Below are 12,529 nucleotides of genomic sequence, written 5' to 3' on the forward strand. Positions count from 1 at the left end.
ACTACTCATATCATTTCTACTAGGTTACACTGCACTGTGTGTGTATGCTAGCGACCCCGCCTCCACCACTGTATGACTGACAAAAGGGGCTCACTCTGTTCATGCTGTTGCGCTATGAACCCTCTTACCGCCTGGAGTTCATTCTCATTTATTGTGTGATTAAGGAATGACTTTTTTTCTGAAGGCAAATGTTGTCGGGTTTAAACCCTGGTGGCTTGTAATGTACAGGAATCGTAACACTAACATTATCGTAACATATCATAATTTCTTTGTGACTTCCATTGGACTTGCCATGCAGTTGTAGCGCTCTATTCTACTCATTAGAAATGACACATGGGGGGAGGGGGGGGGGGCGTAGGGGTGTCGCAGTTTACCAACATTGAGGAGTTGACTTTGGAAAGACTCTGCGTCCAGTCGCTGTGCAAACATGGTGTGTTCTGTTGACTGGGGCATAAAATAGTACTGTGGGGTTTTGGGTTTCCAGAGCGGGATCAGGCCTGCAGTATATTGAGTCCATGTGGGGAGTGCATTTTTAATCTGAGCCTTAGCCACAGTCCTTCCTGTTTCTAATTTGGCGCTGCAGCGGTTTTGTCCTGAGGCCAAAAGCCTCTCTTCCACAGAGTGTCTATTTCCTCTGAAGTGAATAGTAGCAGGTGTGCTGGCCCTGGATCCCTTCAGAGTCTGCTTATGAATGGCCCACATCTCACTCCTTCTCGCCTGGCTTTGTTTGCCTTTTTTCCCCTTTTTTCTGTCGGACTCGCATTCTCTCCTACTTTTCCACAAACTTCCGTTGCTTCCTTGCTGTTATGTCTTCAACACTCCTTTGTTTCGATCATTTTCTTTCTTGTTGACTACTTTGAAAAGACATAAAGAGGCGGCTTGTCCTGATGAAAAATAATAAAAGACAATGGAAAGAACAAGGGCAATGTGGTAATTATAGGTTATCACATGGTTTGTCTGGTATACTGGCACACGGGGGCATGATACTGGGCCTGATATCACACAAACCATGTGATGATCTTGTTATCACATACTATTTAATCATGAGCTTATTATCACGTACTATTTAATCTATTTAAGTTTATTACATGTATTATATCTAAACAGTGTAAACACAATAATTGCAAAAATATTTCAACAATAATATTTTATCAACAGTCTTATCTTATCAATGTCTGACAATTAAAGTTCCATTAATCAAGTTTGGGTTTTTTGGTGACTGGAGAAGCACTAGGCACTAAGCACTTATAATAATAATACATTTTATTTCTATAGCGCTTTTCAGAGTACTCAAAGACGCTTTACAGTAGAGAAAAAGAAATAAAAATAGAGTTGAGTTAAAAACAGAGTAAAAGATTAAAATACATTAAATACATTTTTCATTAAAATATAATATCCAAACATTCATTCAGAGCTAAAACGAGGCTAAAAGCGGGTCAGGTATAAAAAGTTAGACATTAAAAACGGACTTAAACGGGTGGGTTTTGAGTTGTTTTTGAAGGAGGGAAGGTCGGAGCAAGAAAGTATAACCTCTTTCTAAAAAAAAAAAAAAAAAAATATTTCAACACTATGCCACTAAAATTACATAAATTTTTCCTTAGAATAATACAACATCATTGTAGTAAAATTACAGTTTTTCTTGTACAACCATTGTCGCTTACTATTTGGACTTTATTTTTCGTAACATTTAAAAAAAAAAATTCCCCCATTTGCTGCTGTTTTATTTTTGGAATGTGCCAAAAAAAAAAAAAAAAACAACCGCAGGCCACAAATGGCACTTGTGCGCTGTTCTCTGATTGGTTGTTTCACGGGCACGGATACCAGAGCAGCGCGTGCTCTGAGTGGACAGCTACGGGGGCTGATACTGGACATGGTTAAACTCTATATTTTATCAGTATCACTGCCCTGGGCTTTGACACAGTATCATTTCGGCCTTTTCGCGTATCATTCATGGGTGGTTTCTAGGGTTTCTAGGGCCAATTAATACTTTAGTATGTGATAATACCAGTGGATTAACCCTGCTACATGGTCTGAATCATAAATCACACCAAAACAAACGGTGAATCTGTCCAAAAATCTCAATTAACCCAACAGATGCAGAACACTTAATAGTCCAGCAAACCATGAATGCCATAATTAATAGAAGGATGGGACTCAGTCTTCATCGGAACTCATCCAATCGATAAGCAGAGGAGACATGCTGTCACGCTCTTTCAAGGAGGCACCACCATTGGAATTAACCTTTGCTGACCTTCACTTCCCTGTCGCCAAAACACGCTCTCCCTAATGAGTTGGACTTGAAGCGGGTACCGGCTTTTGCCATAATTCAAACAAATCCCATTATGCCAAAAGTTCTTTTCTCACTTATCATTTTGACGGAAAACAAAGCAAAAGAAAAAAAAAAAGTCACGGGTTGCCAGATATTTGTGGCTGGAGACGAGGGCGAAATGCAGCTGCAAAGCCATTAAGGGAACCAGATTCCAAGCCAAAGCAACACATGAACTCTTAATGGTGTTTGTCTTGATTCCATTTTGTCTCCACGTCAATTCCAAAGGAGAAGTTGCAAAGGGATGTCTATGAAACAAATCTTGAAACTTTTTGTATGGAGGCAATTATACGTTGAGGAAGTCGGACGCATTTGGCAACGATAAAACCAAAAAAGGAGAACTCCAGTATATTCCCATGGTGGTATTCAACAAGCCATCGCCAAAAGGAGCAATTTTCAGACTCTAGTTAGCAGATGACTATCTTTGTGTAGGCCTTTTGGTTCTTAACGTTTCCAGTAGTGGCCTTCCTTTCCTGGTGTGTTTACACAAGATGTTTCCAAATCCAATCTTGGGTTCAATCACCGCCCTTCAGTTTGGACAGTAAGTCGAGTAAGCCGGGGGCCAGATCACCACGACTATTTCCTCGAGGTTTGGGTGTGGAAGGGATTTGTACACCGGTATTTTTATTTGACTGCTCATAGGTGGATTGATGTCACCTCCTGGTCCCCGCGGGCTTGCATGTGGTTGGATTTGCTCGATGCGGTGTGGAGCATTTCCCTCAAAATCTCAAGACTCCCCTTGGCACAGGTTTGCTTGGCAGCGTTTCCATTCCCACACTTATGGTTTAAAAGGTCCTGGCTTTTGTTCCCCCCGCGTATCCAGACCGAGTACACGCAGCACAGTGTCCTTTTAGGAAAATTGAACTTTTCCATGTTACGTCAGATAATCACTGATGATTTCATCTCGGGGAAACACAGAGCAGGTCAGACGACAGTCATGCCGACTTTCCGAGTCAAGATTCTTTCGTTCATGTCAAAAATGTTGCATTGGTTGTTTCCAAAATGGTGGTGTTATTAATATAAGGTGTGGGTCCAACGGTCATTATCACAACGTTACCGTTAGCATTGTGTTAGCATGGAAAGTGAACCGGAAGTCATTTCTCCCGGCTTCGTTGCCCGTCTACGATGTCATTAGCGGTTGACTCTGCAGGTCCTTGCTAACACTGTTGAATTCCAGAAAGAACTCCTATGAACACAAAGGTGGTGTCGTTGTGGTTCTTGCTGGTTCCTTGTCAACAATCAAGTCTTCAATCAAAGGTAAAAGTTGCATGTGTGCAGACCTTCTGGAAGGCATCACTGACGCTAGCTGAGGTTCCACGCTGAATGCTTTTTGACCTTCTCTGAAGAACAAAGCCGGTTCATGTGTTTGCAAAGTTTCTTTCCCAGGAGTGTTAATTGCGCCTCACTCCAAAGGACGCATTAAGTTTGGCTGCTTTTTGTCTCTTCACCTGGTCCTTTCAAAGCATGTCGGATGGGTTTTTGACCTTCACTGGTAGCGCGTTTGGCTTGCGTCCAACCGCCCATCTGTTCCTAGCCAACGCAGCTCGCCGCGTTTAGTCTAGTCCCAAGCAACTCCATTCAGGTTGGCTAGCTGTCCGCCTAATTGTATCACATTCTCCAGGCTTTGTCCCGGTATTCCCTTGCCAGCTAAAGGTTGCAAAAATCTCATCCGCCACATCAGAGGGGATCTATTAACCCTTGACCCCTGGTTGGTGTGTGTGGACAGGGTCGCTCCTCACACCCAACGCCGGGCCCATTAACACGTCGCCCTGCAGCAGAAAAACTATTTTGACGGGCTGTAATTGGTGCTAAGTGATGGCGGACAAAGGCCCCCTCTGTGCTGCCCGCTGGACGGAGCAACGCTGACCACTCACAGAGCTTCACGCTTGACATTTCCTTTCCGAGTCTGAACTGGGGAAGCCCCCTTACTGCGGTTCCTCCATCCCTGCAACCCCCTCTGCTCCTTGCTACGGCACTCCTTTGAAAACGTGAGATAATGAGGTTCTAGCGGGCAGCGCCGGCTGGAGAGGCACTGGGCAGTCCAGATCTGCGGAGGATGATTAATCCAATGACGGAGCCATTCCTTTCAGAAGCGGCCTAATTAGTTTATGTTAGCTGGAGAAGGTCAGGGGACGTGTTTGACCGAGGCCTTTTCTTTAAATGCCACAATGGTGTGATGATCTTGTAGATGCAGGTGCAGCAGCCGGGCCGCTTTAATGTTGTCCAAGCCACTTGGTTATTCGCTTGAGTTGCAAAGCGCCAGAGACAATGAGGTCTTTTAGTCGTGGCATGTGACATTTTACGAGACAGCTTTTCAAGTTCATCTGTCAACTCAACTACATTATTATGGATGTATATCTCAAATGAGACGTCCGTACGTAGGGTACTGTATGAACCGGACCGCCCTCATTTATTCAATGCTAACAATTTAACTTGATCGTGCTCGAATTTGTGGTACAGTAAACCTCGGATATATCGGATTCAATTGTTCCCACTGGTTTTGTCCGATATAAGCGAAATCCGTTATATGCGTATACCGGAAAATGTCCGTTTTACGCATATATCGGATTTATATCCGGTATATGCGTAAATCGGATTTTATCCATTATAAAAAGGCACTTCCTTGACTATGTTTCCAATGTACCTGGACGCGCAGGCAACGCTGCAAACGCTGCAAATGACGTCGTATAGCGGCCTGCCACGATTCGGCGAATCGGAGCGCCACGATGCGGCCATCCGATTTTAATGGAAATGCATTGGAACGGGACTGGAGATTTTGTCCGAAATAGGCAAAATCCGTTATAAAAAATCCGATATATGCAATGAATTTTTATTGGAAATGCATTACAGAAAAATTGGTTCTTTTTTATCTGTCCGTTGTGAGCGAATTTCCGATATATCCGAGTCCGATATATCCGAGGTTTACCGTAGATGATTTAAGAACAGAAGATCCCAAATCCTCCCATCATGTCTTTGCATGTCCGCAGGAACATGCCAGACTTGTCTGATTCAAGGTCTAGCTCCCTTCCCCAAAGGCTGTGCAGTGCCCTTGTCCCCATATTTAACAGTCCGATGTCAGACAGCAGCAGAAGAGGCACAGCAAAGGAGACTTTAATACTAAATCTCTGCCCCCTGTCATTAGGGGCCTGTGTGACTGCCTATCAGAGGGCTGTGAGTGATGTGGGAAATCCTGGGCCCCGTCCTCCCAACCCCCTCATAGGCTAGGCCGCCTCTTCTGTCCAAACCAAACTGAAAACTACAGGACACGGCACGGCAAGGGTTGACATCAGTGAGGCGCCGGGTTCTTCAGGCCCGCTCTGTGGTCGGCAGGCTGGATATTAATCTTGCCCGTCGTCTTCTTTGCACGCTTTCTTCCACTTCTCACCACCACACACACACAGTCACGCGTCTCCAATTAACGCTTTTAAGAGAAAACGCAGTAGCAGCTGGCGGAGAAAATGACTGATTGGGACTAAACCCAGTTTGAAGTGATGGCGATGATGACATTTGTCTCATGTGGAAACAATATTCCTTCATGGCAGGAAGGAATTTCGTTCTGATTCATGTCACCGAGGGTGTGTTCAACTTTCCCGGTTTGGATCTGTTCAAACAAACTGGTGTCATTTCACTCATTCCGTCGATTGTGAACGCCATTTTGTGCTCCCCAAACAGGCAGCAATAGGTCAGATACACGTAAATACGGCAAACACGTGGCTTTGTGGGAGTTTTCCGGTTTGAATGGTCAATGAACCAGCACCAAATGTGCAAGACAGATTATTCTGCTGTAGTCTGGACGGTAGTCTAAGACGGTGCTTTTCAATTGGTTTCGACTAAGGGACCAACCCACCATCACCCTTCAAGAAAAGTGTATTTTTGTTCTTTATGTGAAACATGAGCATGTATTTCCCTTATATGTGCTTTCTAAAGGGCGGCACGGTGGTCAAGTGGTTAGCGCGCAGACCTCACAGCTAGGGTTCAATTCCACCCTCGGCCATCTCTGTTTTCTCTGGGTACTCCTCCCACATTCCAAAAACATGCTAGGTTAATTGGACACTTCAAATTGTTCATAGGTATGAATGTGAGTGTGAATGGTTGTTTGTCTATATGTGCCCTGTGATTGGCTGGCGACCAGTCCAGGTTGCCTCTCGCCCAAAGACAGCTGATATAGGCTCCAGCGCCCCCTCGACCGTCGTGAGGAAAAGCGGTAGAAAATGAATGAATGAAAATCTCCATAGGTATGAATGTGAGTGTGAATGGTTGTTTGTCTATATGTGCCCTGTGATTGGCCCGGCGACCAGTCCAGGTTGCCTCTCACCCAAAGACAGCTAGTATAGGCTCCAACGCTCCCTCGACCCTCGTGAGGAAAAGCCGTAGAAAATGAATGAATGAATGAATGAAATTGTCCATAGGTATGAATGTGAGTGTGAATGGTTGTTTGTCTATATGTGCCCTGTGATTGGCTGGCGACCAGTCCAGGTTGCTTCTCGCCCAAAGACAGCTGGGATAGGCTCCAGCGCCCCCTCGACCCTTGTGAGGAAAAGCGGTAGAAAATGAATGAATGAATGAATGAATGAATGAAATTCTCCATAGGTATGAATGTGAGTGTGAATGGTTGTTTGTCTATATGTGCCCTGTGATTGGCTGGCCACCAGTCCAGGTTGCCTCTCGCCCAAAGACAGCTGGGATAGGCTCCAGCGCCCCCTCGACCGTCGTGAGGAAAAGCGGTAGAAAATAAATGAATGAATGAATGAAATTGTCCATAGGTATGAATGTGAGTGTGAATGGTTGTTTGTCTATATGTGCCCTGTGATTGGCTGGCGACCAGTCCAGGTTGCCTCTCGCCCAAAGACAGCTGGGATAGGTTCCAGCGCCCCCTCAACCCTCGTGAGGAAAAAGCGGTAGAAAATGAATTAATGTGCAGGACAATAGTTTTTTCACAGGTACTAACTATTATAACTAATAAATGTACTACTTAGAGTATTTTGCCCTATTTTGATCATTTCAAACATTAGTGGAACTGCAGCATTTATTTCACGTCTACATCTGATAGTATGAAAGTGCTTTTTTGGAATAATTATGTTTACCAACCTTCTAAATCCTGCTAGGCCAATTCCTTTCTGTCGACATTTTCCAACACCTGCGGTGAGGGAAAACATGCCAGGTCACTCCATCAGCCGACCCGTGTGATGCGGCTCTTTATGAGAGGACACCTGCAGCACCCGAGTTCCCACTTGGCTTTGTTAAAGCATCTGAAGCGGGTGCCGGGGGGGCGGGGGGGCGGTGGGCAATGAGGGGCGAGCTGGAAGCCCGGACCCAAGTTTCGCCTAGAAGGCCTTAACTATCACTCCAGTCCACGGGTTGCCTTTGGCCTTGCTAACTGTTCCATGAAATGGGCCCCAGGAACAGTGCAAACCTCCCAGAAACAGGCCGCTCACTGTTAGCCAACAGTGCTGCCTTTGTGTGAAAATTGTCAAAGCTGGCCCTTTACTGCACCGGTCCTGCCTTTCTTTTGAGCTTCAGCTGTGAACAAACAAAGCTGGCTAAAAAGGTTTGCATGATGGTGAGCTAGGTAGCTGGCGCCCGTGTCAATGAGAGGAAGGACGTGTTTGTGTTTGCTGCGTCCTGCAGGTGGAGCTTCAATCGCACACGGGTCAATGGCCGCTGATTAAGTCCGTATAAAAGCCAATTAACCTTTGTTTTACGTCTTCCGTCATCACATTGGAGTTAACAGTTAACATTTCCTGGAAACCTGTTAAACCCTGCAGCGTATGGTCGAGTGATACAACCAGATAAACCCAGACTAAATCAAGACTAAGGCTACACCATCTTTTGCACTCATATGTCTGTATCCGAGGCACGGCGGTCGAGTGGTTAGCGCGCAGACCTCACAGCTAGGAGACCAGGGTTCAATTCCATCCTCGGCCATCTCTGTGTGGAGTTTGCGTGTGGGTTTTCTCCAGGTACTCCGGTTTCCTCCCACATTCCAAAAACATGCTAGGTTAATTGGCCATTCCAAATTGTCCATAGGTATGAATGTGAGTGTGAATGGTTGTTTGTCTATATGTGCCCTGTGATTGGCTGTGATTGACCCTCGTGAGGAAAAAGCGGTAGAAAATGAATGAATGTCTGTATCCGATTTTTCATGTCACTGTCAACAGTACAAATGTGTGTTTTCTTTTTTCTCAAATGTGACCCAGGTGACATGCGACATGTGTCCGATGCTACTGCAATAAGAACCTACACGTCATTAAAAGACCTGTTTTTCCACACGCAAGTTGGGGAAGGGTATTGATAATGGTGAAGCGTTCACTTCCTGCACACTCACAAGCTCCTCAAAGCAAACGTGGCAGCAAAACAGCCACCGTAATGCTAATGCTAATGCTTTCCTTTATTTTCAACAAGCCAGAAGTCTTGCCCTCTTCCTTCATAATCTCCTGCACCAAATCATTTGGCAAAGGGACTTTGGTTGCAGAAATCCCTAAAGTCGTCACAGCTTCACTAGGACTTTTGTTTACTTTTATAAAACTACTGAACCAACCATCTGAACCCGGATGCACTGCATTCACAGTCCACACACATACAAGTCACATTGTTTTGGTAAGGTCAACGACTACATTTTTAAAAAGGAGTTAAGTCCAAGTCAAGACCAAAACCGAGGCAATGTGAGACTGAGTCAAAAAGACCAATCGTCAGGTTAGAAATCTAGGGCTAAATAACGGAACAGCCACATGAACTCAATAACCTCAGCAGCTTTTTACCATGCCAAATGCCAAAATCAAGGGAATCCTGTCGAAGGCAGATCCTGGACTGGACGATTGTGACGGCCTCTCTAAACCACCTACAAAACAGTCTCAGTGCATTCACAATGCTGCTGCTTGAGTCCTGACTAGAAGCAGGAAATATCAGCCAAAGGACATCTCTGACATGTTCAAGATGAACCATCTCGGGCTGTTCGAAGCTCAGTAGGTGGTCTCCTGGGCTAAACTGAAAATTATTTTATGAAGTGATTTTACCTTTTGAATAAACTTTGAATAAACTGCTGTGCCTATAAATATGACAACAGTGATAGAAATAGAAAAAGTGAAGAATAGACAGAAGTGCTACTGTATGTCAAATGTTACTGAATGTTTACAGTTTTACAGCAAAGCCATGTCCGGACTGTCAATGTTGTGTGTCAATTTCCTCGTGGCCTCTACTTGCCGACCCCGTCTGCGCACATCTGCTCTCTGGATTGTGTGACTCTTGGTTTAATGGTTTTGGGTGTCACCGATGACGACCTTCATGTGTCCTGCGTGCCTAAGCGTATACACGAGCAGACAAAAAAAAAACCAGGACGGAGAAAAAGAAAGGAAACGAAAAGTGCAGGAAAAGGGGAAGAGAACACCAGTAGCACTTGGTCTTGGTTTGACTGCTTTTCACTTTTTTTTTTTTTATATAATTGTTCCCTCGTTGCTGTTTTTTATATCTGTGCTTTCTGTGCCAATATAATTCAGCATGCAGAGCCAAGCCAAATATTTGCAGCATGGCCTGTGCTTCTAAACGGAGTAGTAGTTTGGGCAAAATAGGTTAGTCCCTGCCAGGAGGACTGCACAGACGAGGAAATAAGATACTAGATTCTCTTCTCATCAAGCCACTCTTTGTTTGTCGTGCAATAAATGACTCGGTTAGAAAAAAGATAAACACAAAATGATGTGATGTTTTCCTTCTTTTCAGCGCCGGACTACGTGCCGGACGGCTCGATGGCAAACTGACTGTTTACTACTACTACTTCTTAGGAACAGATGACACAAACCGGAGTGTCAGAATAATTTACAGTTGGTTTAATTCCCCACTGAGAGGCCCAAGCAAATGCTTCTTCCACAGTCCGCACAGGGAAATATTTGCAATGGTTTCCATCCAGATCTGGGTCACTTGGTTCCACACTCGCGGCACAGGTGAGCTGGAATAAGAGTCGCTTGGCACTGGGACGTTTGGCCGGGTCTTTGCTGCTTTTCCACGGGAGAGTCGTACCACAAACAGCTCGCAACAACAAGACATGCCCTTGTGTCATGTTGAACCGACACCTCAGAGTTCAGCTCCGCCAACCTTGCTAGGGGTGCTGGAAAACAGTCCGAGACGGGCCACGGTACCTGCCGCTGAGGTGGTTTGTTGAGTAGGATCCCGAGAGAGAACCGGTAAATGTCGGGCCACCCCGCGGCCTTGCAGCTGCGAGCAGAAGAAGACGGGCTTTTCACACGGAGTGTGTTTTGGCAATCACGCATGATTAGCCTAAGAACTCAATTCCACGTCAGGACTATGCCTTGTTCCTGTCACGCTGTCAGAAACCATGTTTTCCAAAGTGTAGCCAGGGAAAGGGGGTCTTGACTGATCCAAGGAAACGGTGCAGGTGTGCGATGTGGACATTTTTTTGGAAGAAAACATCTCAGATACACACTTGACTTTTCACCTTAGCCAAGGAGGTCATGCTGTCACTCACGCTTCTTGCTTGGTTTGATGGACAGACAGAACAAAGCTTTGTGCATCACACACTGTAAACCCGAATAAGCTAGCAGAACTCCAAAATGTTTTTTGAGTTCATAAACTCAAACACTGGTGTTGATATTAGATATACTTTTTTAATTTGGGGGTGAAGAGAGAAATAGCTTCTTTTTCGCATTCTCCATTCTTTAATTTTTCTTCTCATTTCAACTCTTTCCATAGGAAGAAGGTGTGCATGTGTAACCTACACAGTACAAATCTATCCGATGCAATGCATTTATTCTTAATTGATTCTTGATTTGATTTATTCATGTTTAATAGTAACTACAAATTCTTTTAGGTAGGTTACACAAATCTGCAAAAAGTTCATATAAATCAAAAATTACAAGTTAAATAAACTGAAAAGACAGATAATGCAACATTTATAAGTAGAGTTAACCCTAATTTTAACTTAACTGTACTTATACCAATTAATTATTTTGAGCATTCCGATTTACAGTGTCTTAAGTTGTATGTAAACTATGTTTTTAAGTTAATCTTACTTAATATAGCCATAGTTCAATTTAATCAAAACATGTTAGTTAAAAGGGCTGCACGGCGGTCAAGTGGTTAGCGCGCAGACCTCGCAGCTAGGAGACCCGAGTTCAATCCCATCCTCGGCCATCTCTGTGTGGAGTTTGCATGTTCTTCCCATGCATGCGTGGCTTTTCTACGGGTAATTCCAAAACATGCTAGGTTAATTAGCCACTCCAAATCGTCCATAGGAATGAATGTGAGTGTGAATGGTTGTTTGTCTATATGTGCCCTGTGATTGGCTGGCCACCAGTCCAGGTTGCCTCTTGCCCAAAGACAGCTGGGATAGGCTCCAGCACCCCCCGCGACCCTCGTGAGGATAAGCGGTAAAAAATGAATCAATGAATGAATATTAGTAAAAAGTACTCAAAATGGAACATGTTAAATGAACTTGACATAATTAAGTTATTAGAACTTTTTTTCAAGAACTTTAAGTATGCATAACTTCATTTATTTAAGTACTTTGAACATTCGGGTTTACTGTGCAAAAGAAGGAACTCTTTACAGCAGTGGTCCCCAAACTAAGGCCCGGGGGCCGGACACGGCCCACTTCCACATTTGACCCGGCCCCCTGAACAATAAAGCATGTACATTTTTCTGTCATAGAACTGGAAATGGTAACCTATTGTGACGTGACTACAACCACACTTTGCCCCATTCACAGAACATAAACAAACATACGACCCTGACCCTGGCCCCCTTCAGAGGAAAGAAAAGTCATGTGGCCCTCACTGGAAAAGGTTTGGGGACCCCTGCTTTACAGCCTCATGCCGATATGAAGGATTTTATGCTCACTGTCATTGACATGAAAACATCATGGCATGACTACTACCAGGAGAAGCAGAGTGGGGGGCGGGGGGGTACACCTGCTATGGGATTCATCCACTCCAAAATGATCAGATAATTAGAATACAGCCCTAATGAGGAGATATAAGCGGTGCTGAGCCAGACTGCTTGGCCTCAGAAGAGTGTGGTAAGAGTGGGGCTTCCACGGTTGTTTTTCTTTGGCAGCAACAGTGTCAAAGAGGGTTAGGTCTGATTTCGACCCAAACCTTTTTTTAAAAACTTGTCCTCGTTTGACACCCGCCTCCAATGAAATAATGCAGTCTTTTCATTCCAAAGCTTATGCGAGTGTAAATATGGAACATATTC

The sequence above is a fragment of the Doryrhamphus excisus genome, chromosome 19 (assembly GCF_030265055.1).
Source record: "Doryrhamphus excisus isolate RoL2022-K1 chromosome 19, RoL_Dexc_1.0, whole genome shotgun sequence".
NCBI classification, from domain to species: Eukaryota; Metazoa; Chordata; class Actinopteri; order Syngnathiformes; family Syngnathidae; genus Doryrhamphus; species Doryrhamphus excisus.